Consider the following 19,593-nt stretch of genomic DNA (forward strand, 5'->3'; position numbering starts at 1 on the left):
GAGCTTGTCAGATGATTCTAGACCAGGACCGGCTTCCACATTCACTGTCTCATCAGCAGGGCTCAGGCTGTGTCGCCCCCGTGATGGGGAGCTGCCCGCTGTCTGCACGGGTCACGTGACCAGAGCGCCCCCTCGTGGCTGAGTTTACCAGCCGGGGGAGGGGGGCTGGACCGCGAGTGGTTGGCAGCGAGCACGTGACCTGCTGGTTGGGGGGGGGTGCGAGTCGTCCAATCCAGCCAATCGGAGGCACCACCCCCCCCCCACCAACGGTCGCGCGTGCTCATTGGCCGAGCCGGTGCGTGACGTCACAGAGGCAGCACGAGGCCGGCTTCCCTCGTGGTCCTCAGGGACGCCACGTGGTCCTCAGGGACGCCACGAACTCCCCTCAGCGCGACGCAGCAGACGAACGGCGCCGTTGTTGTTTGTATCTCGCCGTGCCTCCCCTACGGGGACTTCGGTGAACATCTCTCCTCGTGGAGCCGCTCCTCCCCAGCGACACCGCGCTCCGACAGCGCCTCGTGCCGTCCGCCTCGTGGCGTCGACCTCTGGTCCAACACCGGCTGAGGCTGGGCCCGAGAGAAGGCTGCCGCTCCCGGCGTCAACGACGACGCGTGGCACATTACCGGAGCGTCGGGGCGTTCGACGCGAACTCGACCCCTGGCAAGTGGTTCTGACGCTGGCGTTGGGGCACCACGACTCGCGTCTTTATTGCCGGCAAGGGCGAGACCTGGAAATGCCCTCACGGCTCGTGGGGATGAATAACAACATGAAGATTCCGACTCGGTTGACATTTCTCCTCGAATGTTCAGCTCCACGTGCAGAGGGACCGGGCCCCGTGGCGTTCGCCCAGATAACATCTCTGTTTGACTGTGTGTGTGTGTGCTGTGTGTGTGTGCTGTGAGTGTGTGTGCTGTGTGTGCTGTGTCTGTGTGTTGTGTGTATGTGCTGTGTGTGTTGTGTGTGTGCTGTGTGTGTGTGCTGTGTGTGTGTGTGCTGTGTGTGCTGTGTCTGTGTGTTGTGTGTATGTGCTGTGTGTGTTGTGTGTGTGCTGTGTGTGTGTGCTGTGTGTGTGTGTGCTGTGTGTGTGCTGTGCTGTGTCTGTGTGTTGTGTGTATGTGCTGTGTGTGTTGTGTGTGTGCTGTGTGTGTGTGCTGTGTGTGCTGTGTGCGTGTGCTGTGTGCGTGTGCTGTGTGCGTGTGTTGTGTGCATGTGCTGTGTGTATGTGTGCATGCTGTGTGTGGTGTGCTGTGTGTGTACTGTGTGTGTACTGTGTGTGTACTGTGTGTGTGCTGTGTGTGTGCTGTGTGTACTAGCTGTGTGTGTGCTGTGTGTGTGCTGTGTGTGCTGTGTGTGTGCTGTGTGTGTGTGTGCTGTGTGTGTGTGCTGTGTGTACTGGCTGTGTGTGCTGTGTGTGTGTGCTGTGTGTGTGTGTGCTGTGTGTGTGTGCTGTGTGTGTACTAGCTGTGTGTGTGTGTGTGTACTGTGCTGTGTGTGTGTGCTGTGTGTGTGCGCTGGCTATGATGGTGCCGGCTGCTTCTCCTTGTAAACCACCGCTCCCTTCTGCTCCAAATCCGCCACCTCCACAACCAGCCAGGGCCCCAGCTGCAACATCATCAACACCATCATCAGCATCAACATCATCAGCATCAACATCATCATCAACATCATTATCAACATCATCACCATCAACATCATCACCATCAACATCATCATCATCAACATCATCATCAACACCATCATCATCATCAGCATCAACATCATCATCATCAACATCATCATCAACATCATCATCAGCATCATCATCAGCATCAACATCATCATCATCAGCATCAACATCATCGTCACCATCATCATCACCATCAACATCACCAGCATCATCATCAACATCATCATCAGCATCAACATAATCATCATCAGCATCAACATCATCGTCACCATCATCATCACCATCAACATCATCAGAAGCAGGATCAGCAAAATCAGTAGAATAATTTGTTCCCGTGTGTGTGTGTATATATATGAGTGTGTGAGTGTGTATGTAAGTGTGTGTATGTGTGTGTGTGAGTGTGTGTATGAGTGTATGGCCTCAAGGTGCACATGGCCTGGCACAAGCGTCGTGGTAACGTCACCGCCACTAGTGGCGAATGGCGGTTGTTGTTGTTGTGTATATATGAGTGTGTGTGTACATGAGTATGTGTGTGTTTGTGTGTGTACGTGAGTGTGGGAGTACGCGGATGTGTACGTGATTGTGTAAGTGATTGTGTATGTGATTGTGTATGTGATTGAGTACGTGATTGAGTACGTGATTGAGTGTATACCCGTGTGTATACATGACAGTGTGTACACGACTGTGAGAAAGTGTGTGCGAGTGTGTGTAGGTGTGTGTGTAGGTATGTGTGTGTGTAGGTATGTGTGTGAGATTGTGTGTGAGTGTGTGTGTGAGTGTGTGAGTGTGTGTGATCCAATCTCCGACCCCCAGGAACAGGTTTGCAGATTTGCTGAGCATTTCTGTGAGGTCCTGGGGGAGGGAAATTCTCTCAGCCAGGAAAACATCATGGCACAAAGTGGGGATAACCCTGCTGAGGCTGCGGTGCCTCAAATATTGGAAGAGGTCACCCCCTGTGAGTGGCTGGCTGAGGTTCCAGCTGTTGAGGAAGTACTGAGGGCGATCCGGAGTCTGAGACCAGGGAAGGCACCGGGCAGAGATGATCTCCCAAGCGAAATGCTGAGGGAGGGTGGCGTTTGTGCACAGACTGCCCTATATGACATCATAACAACAGTCTGGACCACTGGACGGGTTCCGCAGGACTGGAAGGATGCCCTGGTGGTCCCCCTCTTTAAGAAGGGGGACCGCACAGACTGTAACAACTACAGGGGCATCTCACTCCTCAGTGTGCCGGGTAAGGTCCTGGCAAGGATTATTCAACATCGCCTTGCTAGGCACGCTGAGGAGGGGCTTGCGGAGCCCCAATGCGGTTTCAGGAAAGGGCGGTCCTGCACAGATGCCATATTTTCTGTCCGTCTGCTACAGCAGAGGTGTAGGGAATTCCAAAAAGACCTACATCTCTGCTTTATTGACCTGGTCAAGGCCTATGATACCATCAGTAGGACTGGACTCTGGGTTGTTCTTCGTGCTTTCGGAGTCCCTGACCCTCTGCTCACGATCATTAAGGACCTTCATGATGGTGAGCGGGCCCGGGTAAAACTACGTGGCCGGGAGTCGGAGCCTTTCCCTGTACACCTTGGGGTGCGACAGGGATGTCCTCTGGCTCCCACATTATTTAACATCTATTTTGACCGCGTAGTTCGTGAAGCCTTCAATAGCTGTACCGGGGGAATTTCCGTTTGGTACAGATATAATGGGAGGCTGATCGACGCCCGGGTGCGATCAAGGGATGGCTCCCTATTGGTCAACCACGTTATGTATGCCGATGATTTGGTAATGGCTGCTCATTCAGAGGAGGAGTTGGAGGCGCTGCTGCTGAGACTGGAGCGTGCCACTAAGAGGTGGGGCCTTACCATCAGCCCCACCAAAACCAAGCACCTGCCTGGGTATTTTGTACCATCGGACACTCCACCCCCACAACTCCCAATTGGTGATGGGGCAGTTGTGGAGAGAGTGGAGAGTTTCCCATACCTGGGCAGTGTGCTTATGACCGGCTCCAGTCTATCAGCAGAGGTCTCACTCCGAATCAGTCGAGCGGCAATATCTTTTCATCGGTTGCGTAACGCTGTGTGGAAGCTACCTGGTCTGTCGCTCCGCACGAAGCTTCAGGTCTTCTCGGCCACGGTCATTCCCTCCCTTCTCTACGCTTGCGAGACGTGGACCCCCCTGGTGGAGCATCTTCGCCGGTTGGAAACATTTAGGCTGGCCTGCCTACGATCCATCCTGGGTTTAACCAGGCTGGATTGTGTGAGGAGCTCACAAATCCTTGAAAGATCTGGGCAAAGTCCCATCAGTGAGCTCCTCCGGCAGGCAAGGCTGCGTTGGCTGGGTCATGTAGCCCGCATGCCCAGCCACCGCATGCCTAAACAGCTTTTGTTCGGCCGGATCGAGGGGGCTAGACGGGCGCGGCACGGGCTGGAGAAGAGATGGAGTGATGTGGTACAGGAGGACGTGGAGCTGAGTGGACTTGCCGATGACTGGTACCAGCGGTGTCAAGATCGGCCTCAGTGGAGGAGGCTCGTGAAGGACGCTACTGGGCAGTTGGAGGCAGTCGCCCTCCAACAACAACGGAGGGCGGAGGAGCGACGCTCACAACAACGAGCGGAGCGCCGGGTGGCTAAAGCACAGCAAGTTGGCACAGTAGGGGGCACAGGTGGTGCATCAGCCAGTCATCTCGGTCATCTCGGTCAGTCGACCAGTGGCACCTGGGTCTGCCCCGTGACCTCCTGCCAGCGGGCTTTCGACACTTCACGTGGCCTCAAGGTGCACTTGGCCTGGCACAAGCATCGTGGTGACGTCACCGCCACTTAGTGGCGAATGGCGGTTGTTGTTGTGTGTAGGTGTGAGTGTGTGTAGGTGTGAGTGTGTGAGAGCGAGTGAGTATGTGAGTGAGTGAATATAGTGAGTATGTGAATGAGCGAGTACGCGAGTATGTGAGTGAGTATGTGAGTGAGTGAATGAGTGAGTACGTGAGTATGTGAGTGAGCGAGTATGCGAGTGAGTATGTGAATGAGCGAGTGAGTGAACGAATGAGTATGTGAGCGAGTGAGTATGTGAGTGAGTGAATGAGTGAGTACGTGAGTATGTGAGTGAGCGAGTGAGTACACAAGTGAGTATGTGAGTATGTGAGTGAGTGTGAGTGTTAGTACGCAAATATGTGATGAGTGAATGAGTAAGCAAGTGAGTACGCTAGTGAGTGAGTATGTGAGTGAGCGAGTGAGTATATGAGCTAGTAACTGACAACAACATCACATCACAACACAACAACCATCACAACAACACCACAACAACCATCACAACAACAACCACCATCACAACATCACAACGACATCACAACAACCATCACAACAACCATCACAACAACAACCACCATCATCACAACAGCACAACAACATCACAATAACCATCACAACAACCATCACAACAACCATCACAACATCACAACAACCATCACAACAACATCACAACAACCATCACAACAACCATCACAACAACATCACAACAACCATCACAACAACATCACAACAACCATCACAACACGACAACAAAACCACAACAACTATCACAACAACCATCACAACAACATCACAACAACCATCACAACAACCATCACAACAACATCACAACAACATCACAACAACCATCACAACAACCATCACAACAACATCACAACAACCATCACAACAACCATCACAACAACATCACAACAACCATCACAACAACATCACAACAACCATCACAACACGACAACAAAACCACAACAACCATCACAACAACCATCACAACAACACCACAACATCACAACACCACAACAACCATCACAACAACAACCATCACAACACCACAACCATCACAACAACAATCACAACAACCACCACAACAACACCACAACAACACCACAACAACAACCATCACAACAACAACCATCACAACAACAACACCACAACAACCACCATCACAACAACAACACCACAACAACCACCACAACAACAACCATCACAACAACAACCATCACAACAACAACACCACAACAACCACCATCACAACAACAACAACACCACAACAACAACACCACAACAACCACCATCACAACAACAACCATCACAACAACAACACCACAACAACCACAACAACAACCACCACAACAACACCACAACAACAACCATCACAACAACCAACAACTCCGTCTAGTCGACTCGTCGACCAAGGCGCCTAGGCCCGCCGGATCGATCCACGCGGAGAGAATCGACACCGCGCGACTCCTCGCCACCTTTACTAATGAGCGAGAGCGATTCTCGGAGTCGCGAACATAACGATTCCTCTTGACGTTCCCTAGAAAACCGTTGAGAGAAAGCGATTCTCGGAGTCGCGAACATATCGATTCCTCCTGACGCTCAGTAGCGAACCAATTGAAGTGAATCGATTTTATTTGTAATCATCGATTTAAAAAAAAAAGATTCCTTAAGTTGGTTGTTCAACGGCTTTAATCGATTTCGTAATCGAATTCGTGAAGGGTTAACATGATTCCCTTAATTATTATTTATATTTTAAAACTATTTCATGACAACGGTTTTCAGTGTTGAATCGATTCACCGAAGCAATCATTCGATCGATATTTTACATCGATTTTATTGAAACCGTTTCCGTAAGTGAATCGATCCCTTTAGCGCGTCAACGAGAATCGACCGCGAGAATCCGTTACCCCCAACCGCGTTCAATTCAAGCGGCCTCCGAATATGTTAATGAGCTTCGGTGGCCACGCCTCCTTCGTCAGTGGCCACGCCCCCTCGTCAGTGACCACGCCCCCTCGTCAGTGACCACGCCCCCTCGTCAGTGACCACGCCCCCTCGTCAGTGGCCACGCCCCTCGTCAGTGGCCACGCCCCCTCGTCAGTGGCCACGCCCCCCTCGTCAGTGGCCACGCCCCCTCGTCAGTGGCCACGCCCCCTCGTCAGTGACCACGCCCCCTCGTCAGTGGCCACGCTCCCTCGTCAGTGGCCACGCCCACTCGTCAGTGACCACGCCCCCTCGTCAGTGACCACGCCCCTCGTCAGTGGCCACGCCCCCTCGTCAGTGGCCACGCCCCCTCGCCAGTGGCCACGCCCCCTCGTCAGTGGCCACGCCCACTCTCAGCATCGCTCATTGAGACAAAGCTCCCCCGGGCTGCCCTGGGCAGTGAGTGGGGCAAGTGCACTTGGCGACTGGCCAGCGACCACGCCCGGCCGCCTTCGTCTCCCTAGAGACATCGCGCTGCGTACTCATTAAAGGCTGAGTCGATCTAGGGGAGGCCAGGGGTTGCGTGGGTGCTGGCGGGGGGAAGTGCGCTAACCGCTGCACCACCGCTCCCTTCCACTGTCCCCGCCCACCCACTCGTAGGCCCCTCCCCCTGCACCCTTCCCCCGCCCCGCCCCCCAGGCGGCTCAGTGCGCATGCGCGACCCCGCCTATTGGAATGCGTGCGAGCCTGGTTCCCTGTGTGCGTGAGACACGGATAGCACTTAGACACTTAGTAGACGCACACTTAGACACACACACACTTAGTAGACGCACACTTAGACATACACACACACTTAGACTTACACACACTTAGTAGACTCACACACACTCAGACATACACACACTCAGACATACAGTTAGTAGACGCACACTTAGACACACACACACTCAGACACACACACTTAGTAGATACACACTCAGACATACACACACTTAGACATACAGTTAGTAGACACACTTAGTAGACGCACACTTAGACATACACACACACTTAGACTTACACACACTTAGTAGACGCACACTTAGACATACACACACACTTAGACTTACACACTTAGACTTACACACACTTAGTAGACGCACACTCAGACATACACTTAGTAGACGCACACTCAGACATACACACACTTAGACTTACAGTTAGTAGACACACACTCAGACATACACACACTCAGACATACACACACTTAGACTTACACACTTAGTAGACACACACTTAGACACACACACTTAGACTTACACACACTTAGTAGACGCACACACACACACTTAGTAGATACACTTAGACATACACACACTTAGTAGACGCACACACACACACTTAGACACTTAGGAGACACACTTAGACTTACACACACTTAGACACTTAGTAGACACACAGACACACTTAGACACACTTAGTAGACACACACAGGCACACACACAGGCACACACACAGGCACATACACTTAGTAGACACACACAGACACACACACACAGACACATACACTTAGTAGACACACACACAGACAGACACATACACTTAGTTGACATACACACACACACAGACACACACACAGACAGACACATACACTTAGTTGACATACACACACACACAGACACACACAGACATACACACACACACAGACACACAGCCACACACACAGACAGACACACAGCCACACACACAGTCACACACATACAGACACACACACAGGCACAGTCACACAGACACAGACACACACAGACACACACACAGACACACAGACACACAGCCACACACACAGACAGACACACAGCCACACACACACACAGACACACACACAGACACACACAGACACACACACACAGACACACACAGACAGACAGCGAGAGAGAGAGAGGGAACGAGGAAGAGAGAGGAACGAGGCGGCCCTGCTCTGCAAGAGACGCGGGACGACTGGTGAAGTGGTGAGTGGGGAGTGGGGAGTCTGTAGGATTCTATAGGGTTCTGTAGGATTCTGTAGGGTTCTGTAGGGGTCTGTAGGGTTCTGTAGGGGAGGGGGGTCTGTAGGGTGGGGAGTCTGTAGGGTGGGGAGTCTGTAGGGTGGGGAGTCTGTAGGGTGGGGAGTCTGTAGGGTGGGGAGTCTGTAGGGTGGGGAGTCTGTAGGGTGGGGGGTCTGTAGGGTGGGGAGTCTGTAGGGTGGGGAGTCTGTAGGGTGGGGAGTCTGTAGGGTGGTGAGTCTGTAGGGTGGGGGGTCTGTAGGAGTCTGTAGGGTGGTGAGTCTGTAGGGTGGGGAGTCTGTAGGAGTCTGTAGGGTGGTGAGTCTGTAGGGTGGGGGGTCTGTAGGGTGGGGGGTCTGTAGGGTGGGGAGTCTGTAGGGTGGTGAGTCTGTAGGGTGGGGAGTCTGTAGGGTGGTGAGTCTGTAGGGTGGGGGGTCTGTAGGGTGGGGGGGTCTGTAGGGTGGGGGGTCTGTAGGGTGGGGGGTCTGTAGGGTGGGGAGTCTGTAGGGTGGGGAGTCTGTAGGGTGGGGGGTCTGTAGGGTGGGGAGTCTGTAGGGTGGGGAGTCTGTAGGGTGGGGGGTCTGTAGGGTGGGGAGTCTGTAGGGTGGTGAGTCTGTAGGGTGGGGGGGTCTGTAGGGTGGTGAGTCTGTAGGGTGGGGAGTCTGTAGGGTGGGGGGTCTGTAGGGTGGGGAGTCTGTAGGGTGGGGAGTCTGTAGGGTGGGGGGTCTGTAGGGTGTGTGAGGTCTGTAGGGTGGGGAGTCTGTAGGGTGGGGAGTCTGTAGGGTGGGGAGTCTGTAGGGTGGGGAGTCTGTAGGGTGGGGGAGTCTGTAGGGTGGGGAGTCTGTAGGGTGGGGAGTCCTGTAGGGTGGGGAGTCCTGTAGGGTGGGGGGTCTGTAGGGGGGGAGTCTATAGGGTGGGGAAGTCTGTAGGGTGGGGAGTCTATAGGGTGGGGAGTCTGTAGGGTGGGGAGTCTGTAGGGTGGGAGTCTGTAGGGTGGGGAGTCTGTAGGGTGGGAGTCTGTAGGGTGGGGAGTCTGTAGGGTGGGGAGTCTGTAGGGTGGGGAGTCTGTAGGGTGGGGAGTCCTGTAGGGTGGTGAGTCTGTAGGGTGGGGAGTCTGTAGGGTGGGGAGTCTGTAGGGGTGGGGAGTCTGTAGGGTGGGAGTCTGTAGGGTGGGGAGTCTATAGGGTGGGGAGTCTGTAGGGTGGGGAGTCTGTAGGGTGGGGAGTCTGTAGGGTGGGGAGTCCTGTAGGGTGGGGAGTCTGTAGGGTGGGGAGTCTGTAGGGTGGGGAGTCTGTAGGGTGGGGAGTCTGTAGGGTGGGGAGTCTGTAGGGTGGGGGGTCTGTAGGGTGGGGAGTCTGTAGGGTGGGGAGTCTGTAGGGTGGGGAGTCTGTAGGGTGGGGGTCTGTAGGGTGGGGAGTCTGTAGGGTGGGGAGTCCTGTAGGGTGGGGAGTCTGTAGGGTGGGGAGGTCTGTAGGGTGGGGGGTCTGTAGGGTGGGGAGTCTGTAGGTGGGGGGTCTGTAGGGTGGGGAGTCTGTAGGGTGGGGAGTCTGTAGGGTGGGGGGTCTGTAGGGTGGGGGTCTGTAGGGTGGGGGGTCTGTAGGGTGGGGAGTCTGTAGGGTGGTGAGTCTGTAGGGTGGGGAGTCTGTAGGGTGGGGGGTCTGTAGGGTGGGGAGTCTGTAGGGTGGGGGGTCTGTAGGGTGGGGGGTCTGTAGGGTGGGGAGTCTGTAGGGTGGGGAGTCTGTAGGGTGGGGGGTCTGTAGGGTGGGGGGTCTGTAGGGTGGTGAGTCTGTAGGGTGGGGAGTCTGTAGGGTGGGGGGTCTGTAGGGTGGGGAGTCTGTAGGGTGGGGAGTCTGTAGGGTGGGGGGTCTGTAGGGTGGGGGGTCTGTAGGGTGGGGGGACTGTAGGGTGGGGAGTCTGTAGGGTGGGGGGGTCCTGTAGGGTGGGGGGTCTGTAGGGTGGGGGGTCTGTAGGGTGGGGGGTCTGTAGGGTGGGGGGTCTGTAGGGTGGGGGGGTCTGTAGGGTGGGGAGTCTGTAGGGTGGGGGGTCTGTAGGGTGGGGGTCCTGTAGGGTGGGGGGGTCTGTAGGGTGGGGGGTCTGTAGGGTGGGGGGTCTGGAGGGTGGGGGGTCTGTAGGGTGGGGGGTCTGTAGGGTGGGGGGTCTGTAGGGTGGGGAGTCTGTAGGGTGGGGGGTCTGTAGGGTGGGGGGTCTGTAGGGTGGGGTCTGTAGGGTGGGGGGTCTGTAGGGTGGGGGTCTGTAGGGTGGGGAGTCTGTAGGGTGGGGGGTCTGTAGGGTGGGGGGTCTGTAGGGTGGTGAGTCTGTAGGGTGGGGGTCTGTAGGGTGGGGAGTCCTGTAGGGTGGGGAGTCTGTAGGGTGGGGGTCTGTAGGGTGGGGAGTCCTGTAGGGTGGGGGGTCTGTAGGGTGGGGGGTCTGTAGGGTGGGGGTCTGTAGGGTGGGGAGTCTGTAGGGTGGGGGGTCTGTAGGTGGGGGGTCTGTAGGGTGGGGAGTCTGTAGGGTTGGGGAGTCTGTAGGGGAGGGGGGTCTGTAGGGTGGGGGGTCTGTAGGTGTGGGGAGTCTGTAGGGTGGGGAGTCTGTAGGGGAGGGGGGTCTGTAGGGTGGGGGGTCTGTAGGGTGGGGAGTCTGTAGGGGTCTGTAGGAGTCTGTAGGGGAGTCTGTAGGAGTCTGTAGGGGAGGGTAGTAGTGGGTGTGTGTCGACTGTGGATTGAAATCCGCTGTGCGCCCTGCAAACTTCAGATTTCGCTTCCTCAATCACCTCGGTTGGGCTGGGTGGGGAGAGGCGTGGGCTGGGTGGGGAGAGCCGTGGGCTGGGTGGGGAGAGCCGTGGGCTGGGTGGGGTGAGCCGTGGGCTGGGTGGGGTGAGCCGTGGGCTGGGTGGGGAGAGCCGTGGGCTGGGTGGGGAGAGCCGTGGGCTGGGTGGGGTGAGCCGTGGGCTGGGTGGGGTGAGCCGTGGGCTGGGTGGGGAGAGCCGTGGGCTGGGTGGGGAGAGCCGTGGGCTGGGTGGGGAGAGCCGTGGGCTGGGTGGGGAGAGCCGTGGGCTGGGTGGGGAGAGCCGTGGGCTGGGTGGGGTGAGCCGTGGGCTGGGTGGGGTGAGCCGTGGGCTGGGTGGGGAGAGCCGTGGGCTGGGTGGGGAGAGCCGTGGGCTGGGTGGGGAGAGCCGTGGGCTGGGTGGGGAGAGCCGTGGGCTGGGTGGGGAGAGCCGTGGGCTGGGTGGGGAGAGCTGTGGGCTGGGTGGGGAGAGACGGGCTGGGTGGGGAGAGCCGTGGGCTGGGTGGGGAGAGCCGTGGGCTGGGTGGGGTGAGCCGTGGGCTGGGTGGGGAGAGCCGTGGGCTGGGTGGGGAGGCGTGGGCTGGGTGGGGAGAGCCGTGGGCTGGGTGGGGAGAGCCGTGGGCTGGGTGGGGAGAGCCGTGGGCTGGGTGGGGAGAGACGCGGGCTGGGTGGGGAGAGCCGTGGGCTGGGTGGGGAGAGCCGTGGGCTGGGTGGGGAGAGACGCGGGCTGGGTGGGGAGAGCCGTGGGCTGGGTGGGGAGAGACGCGGGCTGGGTGGGGAGAGCCGTGGGCTGGGTGGGGTGAGCCGTGGGCTGGGTGGGGAGAGCCGTGGGCTGGGTGGGGAGAGGCGTGGGCTGGGTGGGGAGAGCCGTGGGCTGGGTGGGGTGAGCCGTGGGCTGGGTGGGGAGAGCCGTGGGCTGGGTGGGGAGAGACGCGGGCTGGGTGGGGTGAGCCGTGGGCTGGGTGGGGTGAGCAGTGGGCTGGGTGGGGTGGGAGCCGTGGGCTGGTGGGGAGAGACGCGGGCTGGGTGGGGTGAGCCGTGGGCTGGGTGGGGAGAGACGCGGGCTGGGTGGGGAGAGGCGTGGGCTGGGTGGGGAGAGCCGTGGGCTGGGTGGGGAGAGACGCGGGCTGGGTGGGGTGAGCCGTGGGCTGGGTGGGGAGAGACGCGGGCTGGGTGGGGAGAGCCGTGGGCTGGGTGGGGAGAGCCGTGGGCTGGGTGGGGAGAGCCGCGGGCTGGGTGGGGAGAGGCGTGGGCTGGGTGGGGAGAGACGCGGGCTGGGTGGGGAGAGCCGTGGGCTGGGTGGGGAGAGACGCGGGCTGGGTGGGGAGAGCCGTGGGCTGGGTGGGGAGAGCCGTGGGCTGGGTGGGGAGAGACGCGGGCTGGGTGGGGAGAGCCGTGGGCTGGGTGGGGAGAGACGTGGTGATGATGGTGTCCCATGTGACGGTGCCCCGTGTAACACACGCGTGTTACGTGTGTGGTTGATGTATGTTACATGTGTGGTAGATGTGTGTTACATGTGTGGTAGATGTATGTTACATGTGTGGTAGATGTGTGTTACATGTGTGGTAGATGTATGTTACATGTGTGGTAGATGTGTGGTAGATGTATGTGTTAGCTGCGTGTCACCACCTCTGTGTGAACCCGCGTGGGGAGCGGTGGCGCAGTGGTTGGCGCTGCGCCGCGAACCCCGGTGACCCCCGGTGACCCCGCTGACCCCGGCGGTGGCAAGGGTCTCTAGGTGCACCTAGCCTGGCACAAGCGAACGGCTTCAGTTGTTGCTCCGGTTGTTGTGGTTGTTGTTGGTGGTGGTGGTGGTAGCGGTGGAGTTGGGTGCGGTGATCACACTGCACCGCCACCCGGGCCTCCCCTAGGTCGACTCGGCCTCAAACGAGTGCCCGGTGCGGTGTGCGGTAATCATCGGCACTGGGGAGACAAAGGCGGCCGGGCGGGCGGGGTGCCGGCCACCCCCAACCCCTTCCCAGGTGCTGCTGCACTTGCCCCGACAGCCTGCGAAGGCTACACGGGTGACCTTTGTCTTTGGTGTTCTCTGCCCTCTCTCTACCGCTTCCTCCACCTGCTCCTCCTCCTCCCGCGAGCCGTTCCCTGTTCCGTTCCTGTGCCGACGTTTCGATTTGAGCCAATCCCAGGAACCCAACGAGAACCCCCTTCTGAACACCACGGCAAGAATCGTCATCGTCGTGGTCGTGGTCGCGGTGACGGTGTGAGTATCACCACAATCGTCGTGGTGACGGTGTGAGTTTCACACGCTCACAATCGTCGTGGTGACGGTGACGGTGTGAGTATCACCACAATCGTCAGCAAGGCTGGCTGGCTGGCTGCTGGCAGGCCTCCTGTGCACCCCCAACTCTGCTGTTGTCGAAAGAAGTTGAACACGCGTGCACCTGCACGGGACTTCCCCGCGTGGCAAGCAACGGACCCGGTCAGGGGTTCCACTCGGTTGTCTCGGCCTTGGTGCGTGCACCTGGTGCCGTGTGCCGTGTGCCGTGTGTACCTGGTGCCGTGTGCCATGTGTACCTGGTGCCGTGTGCCGTGTGTACCTGGTGCCGTGTGCCATGTGTACCTGGTGCCGTGTGTACCTGGTGCCGTGTGCCGTGTGTACCTGGTGCCGTGTGCCGTGTGCCGTGTGCCAACACACCGGCGTTGGGGAGACAAAGGCGGTCGTGCATACGCTGTGCCGGCCACCACACACCCACCCGTGTGCCACGGTGCGGCCACCGCACACCCACCCGTGTGCCACGGTGCGGCCACCGCACACCCACTCGTGTGCCACGGTGCGGCTACCGCACACCCACCCGTGTGCCACGGTGCGGCTACCGCACACCCACCCGTGTGCCACGGTGCGGCTACCGCACACCCACCCGTGTGCCACGGTGCGGCTACCGCACACCCACCCGTGTGCCACGGTGCGGCTACCGCACACCCACCCGTGTGCCACGGTGCCGGCCACCGCACACCCACTCGTGTGCCACGGTGCGGCTACCGCACACCCACCCGTGTGCCACGGTGCGGCCACCGCACACCCACTCGTGTGCCACGGTGCCGGCTACCGCACACCCACCCGTGTGCCACGGTGCGGCTACCGCACACCCACCCGTGTGCCACGGTGCGGCCACCGCACACCCACTCGTGTGCCACGGTGCGGCCACCGCACACCCACTCGTGTGCCACGGTGCGGCCACCGCACACCCACTCGTGTGCCACGGTGCGGCCACCGCACACCCACTCGTGTGCCACGGTGCGGCCACCGCACACCCACTCGGCAACCCCTCGTAGGCGCTGCTCCTCCTACCTACTGACAGCACTTGCCCCGGCAGTCTGCGTGGGCTACGCGGGGGACCTTTGCCCGTGTCGTGTGCGAGACCCGGAGCCGGAGTCTCCGTCTCACCGGAACGTGGATTCGGTGCCGACTCACCGCACGGTTTGGCTCGTACCGCGTGTACAGGAAGTGTGCACGCCATTGATTGGGCAGTGTGACAGTGTCTGTGTGTGTGTACTAGTGTGTGTGTGTACGTGTGTGTGTACTAGTGTGTGTGTGTACTAGTGTGTGTGTGTACTAGTGTGTGTGTGTACCAGTGTGTGTGTACTAGCGTGTGTGTACTTGTGTGTGTGTGTACTAGTGTGTGTATACTAGTGTGTGTGTGTGTACTAGTGTGTGTGTGTGTACTTGTGTGTGTGTGTCTACTAGTGTGTGTGTGTGTACTAGTGTGTGTACTAGTGTGTGTGTGTACTAGTGTGTGTGTGTGTACTAGTGTGTGTGTGTGTACTTGTGTGTGTGTCTACTAGTGTCTGTGTGTGTGTGTACTAGTGTGTGTGTGTGTACGTGTGTGTGTGTACTAGTGTGTGTGTGTACTAGTGTGTGTGTGTGTGTACCAGTGTGTGTGTACTAGCGTGTGTGTACTTGTGTGTGTGTGTACTAGCGTGTGTGTACTAATGTGTGTGTACTAGCGTGTGTGTGTGTGTACTTGTGTGTGTGTGTCTACTAGTGCGTGTGTGTGTGTGTACCAGTGTGTGTGTGTACTAGTGTGTATGTACTTGTGTGTGTGTGTGTACTAGTGTGTGTGTACTAGTTGTGTGTGTGTACTAGTTGTGTGTGTGTGTACTTGTGTGTGTGTGTACTAGTTGTGTGTGTGTACCAGTGTGTGTAGCGGTTAGTACGCTGTGCCATGAACCCGGCGACCCGGGTTTGATTTCCACTCATGGCCAACACCAGTGACGATTATCTGAACCGGTCATGGGCCTCCCCTAGGTCAACTCAGCCTCAAATGAGTACCTGGTGCGGTGTGTAAACATCGCCACTGGGGAGACAAAGGCGGCCGGGCGTGGTGCTGGCCACCCACCCCCTCGTGTGCCGTTGCAGCCTTCATAGGTGCTCGCTAACAGCACTTGCCCCTACAGTCTGTTAAGGCTACATGGGGGATCTTTGTCTTTGTGTGTGTACTATTGTGTGTGTGTGTACTGGGTATTTTGTACCATCGGACACTCCACCCCCACAACTCCCAATTGGTGATGGGGAAGTTATGGAGAGAGTGGAGAGTTTCCCAAACCTGGGCAGTGTGCTCATGACCGGCTCCGGTTTGACAGCAGAGGTCTCACTCCGAATCAGTCGAGCGGCAATATCTTTTTTTCGGCTGCGTAACGCTGTGTGGAAGCTACCTGGTCTGTCGCTCCGCACGAAGCTTCGGGTCTTCTCGGCCACAGTCATGCCCTCTCTTCTCTATGCTTGCGAAATGTTGACCCCCGCTAATGGAGAATCTTCGCCGGTTAGAAACATTTAGTTTGGCAAAGTCCCATCGGTGAGCTCCTCCGGCAGGCAAGGTTGCGTTGGCTGGGTCATGTAGCCCGCATGCCCAATCACCGCATGGCTAAAAAGCTTTTGTTCGGCCGGATCGAGGGGGCTAAACGGGCGCGGCACGGGCTAGAGAAGAGATGGAGTGATGTGGTACAGGAGGACGTGGAGCTGAGTGGACTTGCTGATGACTGGTACCAGCGGTGTCAAGATCGGCCTCTGTGGAGGAGGCTCGTGAAGGACGCTACTGGGCAGTTGGAGGCAGTCGCCCTCCAACAACAACGGAGGGCGGAGGAGCGACGCTCACAACAACGAGCGGAGCGCCGGGTGGCTAAAGCACAGCAAGTTGGTACAGTAGGTGGCACAGGTGGTGCATCAGCCAGTCATCTCGGTCATCTCGGTCAGACGACCCGTGGCACCTGGGTCTGCCCCGTGACCTCCTGCCAGCGGGCATTCGATACTTCACGTGTCCTCAAGGTGCACATGGCCTGGCACAAGCGCTGTGGTGACGTCACCGCCACTGAGTGGCGAATGGCGGTGATTGTTGTTGTGGTAGTGAGTACCTGGTGGGGAGCGGTGGTGTAGTGGTTAGCGCTACGCTGCTATCCGAGTTCGATTCCCGCTCGTGGCCAACGCCAGTGACAATGATCTGAGTCGGTACTGGGCCTCCCCTAGGTTGACTCAGCCTCAAACGAGTACCCGGTGCAATGTGCGGTAAACATCGGCACTGGTGAGACAAAGGCGGCCGGGCGTGGTGTTGGTAACCGCCAGCCGCTCGTGTGCCGTGCCGGCCTTCATCAGAACTCGCTGACTGCACTTGCCCTCACAGTCTGTTACAGGCTACACGGGGGATCTTTGCCTTTGTGTCTTTGTGTGCTGGGGTAAGAGTCCGTTAAGCCTGTCGGGGGGACCTTTGCCTTTATATCTCCTTGGGTTTCCCCTTCACTGTACTTTCGACGCGCATTTCCTCAACTCGCTTAGCGACCAAATCGCCGAACAGCCGGTTGCCGTCGCCAAGAGGGCTTCTGCTGTGCTCACCGAGTCGACGCATCCCATCAGCCTCCTCGTCTGGGCGCGCGGGCGGCAGTCCGGCACTCGCCGATTGGCTCGCTAACCTCGCCGCACGGCCGGTCACCTGCGTGTCTCTCGTCTACGGCTGCTACCGCCGCCGCGGTGGCTGCTCCCTTGAACCTCACTCGTGGACTCCTCCACCTGCATCGAGGACTCGGTCCCGTACCAGGCTCGGTGCACGATCTTTTCAATTTCCTGAGGATCCCCCGGCTGTGGTGGTTAGCCCCGCCCTGTGGCGGTTGGCCCCGCCCTGTGGTGGTTAGCCCCGCCCTGTGGCGGTTGGCCCCGCCCTGTGGCGGTTAGCCCCGCCCTGTGGCGGTTAGCCCCGCCCTGCGGCGGTTAGCCCCGCTCTGCGGCGGTTGGCCCCACCCTATGGCGGTTAGCCCCGCCCTGCGGCGGTTAGCCCCGCCCTGCGGTGGTTGGCCCCGCCCTGTGGTGGTTAGCCCCGCCCTGTGGCGGTTAGCCCCGCCCTGTGGCGGTTAGCCCCGCCCTGTGGCGGTTAGCCCCGCCCTGTGGCGGTTAGCCCCGCCCTGTGGCGGTTAGCCCCGCCCTGTGGCGGTTAGCCCCGCCCTGCGGCGGTTAGCCCCGCTCTGCGGCGGTTGGCCCCACCCTATGGCGGTTAGCCCCGCCCTGTGGCGGTTAGCCCCGCCCTGCGGTGGTTAACCCCGCCCTGCGGTGGTTAGCCCCGCCCTGTGGCGGTTAGCCCCGCCCTGTGGCGGTTAGCCCCGCCCTGTGGCGGTTAGCCCCGCCCTGTGGTGGTTAGCCCCGCCCTGTGGCGGTTAGCCCCGCCCTGTGGCGGTTAGCCCCGCCCTGTGGTGGTTAGCCCCGCCCTGTGGTGGTTAGCCCCGCCCTGTGGCGGTTAGCCCCGCCCTGTGGCGGTTAGCCCTGCCCTGTGGTGGTTAGCCCCGCCCTGTGGTGGTTAGCCCCGCCCTGTGGTGGTTAGCCCCGCCCTGTGGTGGTTAGCCCCGCCCTGCGGTGGTTAACCCCGCCCTGTGGTGGTTAGCCCCGCCCTGTGGCGGTTAGCCCCGCCCTGTGGCGGTTAGCCCCGCCCTGTGGCGGTTAGCCCCGCCCTGTGGCGGTTAGCCCCGCCCTGTGGCGGTTAGCCCCGCCCTGCGGCGGTTAGCCCCGCCCTGCGGCGGTTGGCCCCGCCCTATGGCGGTTAGCCCCGCCCTGCGGCGGTTAGCCCCGCCCTGCGGCGGTTAGCCCCGCCCTGCGGTGGTTAGCCCCGCCCTGCGGTGGTTAGCCCCGCCCTGCGGTGGTTAGCCCCGCCCTGCGGCGGTTGGCCCCGCCCTGCGGTTGGCCCCGCCCTGCGGTGGTTAGCCCCGCCCTATGGCGGTTAGCCCCGCCCTGTGGTGGTTAGCCCCGCCCTATGGCGGTTAGCCCCGCCCTGCGGTGGTTAGCCCCGCCCTGCGGCGGTTGACCCCGCCCTGTGGCGGTTAGCCCCGCCCTGCGGCGGTTGACCCCGCCCTGCGGCGGTTGGCCCCGCCCTGTGGCGGTTGGCCCCGCCCTGCGGCGGTTGGCCCCGCCCTGTGGCGGTTGGCCCCGCCCTGTGGCGGTTGGCCCCGCCCTGTGGCGGTTGGCCCCGCCCTGCGGCGGTTGGCCCCGCCCTGCGGCGGTTGGCCCCGCCCTGCGGCGGTTGGCCCCGCCCTGCGGCGGTTGGCCCCGCCCTGCGGCGGTTGGCCCCGCCCTGTGGCGGTTGGCCCCGCCCTGTGGCGGTTGGCCCCGCCCTGTGGCGGTTGGCCCCGCCCTGCGGCGGTTGGCCCCGCCCTGCGGCGGTTGGCCCCGCCCTGCGGCGGTTGGCCCCGCCCTGCGGCGGTTGGCCCCGCCCTGCGGCGGTTGGCCCCGCCCTGTGGCGGTTGGCCCCGCCCTGCGGTTGGCCCCGCGTAGCTCAAGAACCCAACCACGAGCCGAGTTCGATCCCCGCTCACGGCCACTGACACCACCGGTGGTGACAATTATCTGAACCGGTCCCGGGCCTCCCCTAGGTCGACTCGGCCTCAAATGAGCGACTCGTCGCGTGGCGCCCGCCCCCTCTGTGTGCACCACAGCGCCGGCCGTGGTAGGCGCTCGCCCCGACTAGCCGGGGGTCTCGGTGCGAGTGTGTGCGGTGAGCGCCGTGTATGGGGTGAGCGCCGTGTGTGGGGTGAGCGCCGTGCCTTGGTAGGCGCTGCCCTGACTAGCCGAGGGTCTCGGTGCGAGTGTGTGCGGTGAGCGCCGTGTGTGGGTAGGCGCTCGCCCCGACTAGCCGGGGGTCTCGGTGCGAGTGTGTGCGGTGAGCGCCGTGGCTTGTGGACGTTGCCGCCCCCGGTGTTTACGGCTCGGGGCTCGCGCCGAGGGCTAATAAGGCCGTGCCGCGGTGTCGCCACCATCTAGGGCGGCTGGGCGGCTGGGCGGGTGCTGGCCACCCACCCCCTCGTGTGCCGTGCCGGCCTTCGTGTGCCGTGCCGGCCTTCGTAGGTGCTACTCGCTAACAGCACTTGCCCCAACAGTCTGTTACAGGCTACACGGGGGATCTTGGTCTTTGTGTCT

The 19,593-nt window shown here is 59.9% G+C and overlaps 1 protein-coding gene across 1 annotated transcript in view; it reads left to right on the forward strand.

Moving 5' to 3' along the window:
* The first annotated feature begins 7,109 nt into the window (after window positions 1-7,109).
* LOC133358595 (rho guanine nucleotide exchange factor 1-like) overlaps window positions 7,110-19,593 on the forward strand; it is a 48,822-nt gene continuing 36,338 nt past the window's right edge. The window contains exon 1 of the mRNA XM_061576963.1: window positions 7,110-8,369. The gene's annotated coding sequence lies outside the window, so the exon portion shown is untranslated. The remainder of the gene's footprint in view (window positions 8,370-19,593) is intronic.

Source organism: Lethenteron reissneri, chromosome 62 (genome assembly GCF_015708825.2).
Source record: "Lethenteron reissneri isolate LAM-NWPU_2019-01 chromosome 62, ASM1570882v1, whole genome shotgun sequence".
NCBI classification, from domain to species: Eukaryota; Metazoa; Chordata; class Hyperoartia; order Petromyzontiformes; family Petromyzontidae; genus Lethenteron; species Lethenteron reissneri.